The sequence below is a fragment of the Serinus canaria genome, chromosome Z (genome assembly GCF_022539315.1).
Source record: "Serinus canaria isolate serCan28SL12 chromosome Z, serCan2020, whole genome shotgun sequence".
Taxonomy (NCBI): domain Eukaryota; kingdom Metazoa; phylum Chordata; class Aves; order Passeriformes; family Fringillidae; genus Serinus; species Serinus canaria.
Genome location: NC_066343.1, coordinates 12760678 through 12762302, shown reverse-complemented (window position 1 = coordinate 12762302; position 1625 = coordinate 12760678). Strand labels below are relative to the sequence as shown.

The 1625-nt window shown below is 58.3% G+C and overlaps 1 long non-coding RNA gene across 1 annotated transcript; it reads left to right on the top strand.

Moving 5' to 3' along the window:
- Positions 1–308: 308 nt before the first annotated feature.
- Positions 309–1317, top strand: LOC127061084 (uncharacterized). Its single transcript, XR_007780534.1, has 3 exons — positions 309–403; positions 778–895; positions 1273–1317. It is a non-coding gene; the product is annotated as an uncharacterized LOC127061084 (long non-coding RNA).
- The last annotated feature ends 308 nt before the right edge of the window (positions 1318–1625 follow it).

The window sequence follows — 1625 nt, the reverse complement described above, 5'->3', positions numbered from 1 at the left end:
CTACATTTACATGCTTACATTTAGATGTCTTCATTTAGATGTCTACACGTACATGCCTACATTTACACATCTGCATGTAGATGCCTACATTTACATGCCTACATTTACCTGCTTAGATAATGATCTAGAAATGGGCATTATAATTTCCTTAGGGGTATGTGGAAGTTTAGATGCAGAGATTGACCTGCAGAGGCCTAGCCTGCATTTTTACCTCTTTCCCCCCTCACCTGCCTTTCTCACCTCTTGCTTTTCCCCCTGTGCCCCCTGTACCTCCTCTCCCTGTGCTGGGTCCCAGCCGGCGGCCGGGCCGGCCGGAGCAGCACTTCCAGCCCCGGCTGTCCCTGGAGTGGTGGGAGCTGCCGCTGGCCCCAGGCACTGTCCCCTGAGGAGCTGCTGAAGGACGGTGAGACTGAGGGGGCTGAGGGGGCTGAGGGGGCTGAGGGGGCTGAGGGGGCGGTGGCACTGAAGGGAGGGGGAGCCTGAGCTGCTGCTGGGGCTGAGGGCTGTGGGACAGCCGAGGCGATGGTGGCACTGAGGTGACAGGGAAGTGGCACAGGCTGAGGGGATGCCGGGTCTAAGGGGGACAGGATGGGTAACAAGGGACTGAGGGGTTGAGAGGACTGTGAGGGGCTGAAGAAACTGAAGGGGGCTGGGGGTTCAGCGAGAGCATGGCGGGGTGGAGGGGATGGAGGGGGCCAGCAGTGAGCACAGAGGGCTCCGGGACTGCAGCTCTGCCAGGCCTTGGAACCAATTCCAGAGCCTCCACTTTTGCCACAGCTGCAAGGAAGACCTTGAGGACAGCCGGAGACTGACGGGAGCCAGCAGGGAGAAGCGGAAGGGCAGCAGCAGGAGCAGGGAACGGGGACCTGCTGCTGCCAGCCTGGAGAGAGCCCGGGTGAGGCCACAGGCCCGGGCAGGCAGGGTGGGGATGAGGGCGGCGTGGGCTGTGGCCGTGGGCACTGCCCGGCGGGGCAGGAGCGGGCCCTGCCCGTGCTGGGGCCGCTCAGCGCAGCTGCCCCGGCCGGCACAGGGGCTGTCCTTGGGCAAGGCAGCTGTGCCGGCAGGGCCCGGGAGCTGTGCCGCCTGTGCCGGGCTGCCAGGGTTGAGCGACGGTCCTGCCGCGGCTACGCTCACCACAGCCTGGCCCGCTCGGCTGCTTTTTCTTTCTGACCCTCCTGGGGAGGCTCTGAGATTTCCTCTTCCCTGATGGAAGTGCAGCTGCTGCCAAGGGAAACGTCCCCATACTCACGCAGTGTTCTCTTTACCTGCCAGATGTCCCATCTGCTGTCCCTGTCCAGGAGAGCTGCTCTGCACGGGAGGCGGAGACCGAGGGAGAGGCTTTGAAGATGGCGCAGCTGGGATCCCTCTGCTTGGAGTTCTGTTTAAAGATACACGGACTTGCATGTGAACAGGAATTATGAGATGGATATGTACATATGTAGCCTGCTATTTCTACAGGCATATTTCTGTACCTATGGTAATAAATTTATGAATGAACTATGTATATATGTATGTATAGATGCCTGCATACATAAAGGTTTGCAGTTACATATTTGTGTGTGTATTATCTGTGTTTAGATTTCCATATGTATACAATTGTGCAGGTATCTGTATTGGTGTAGTTT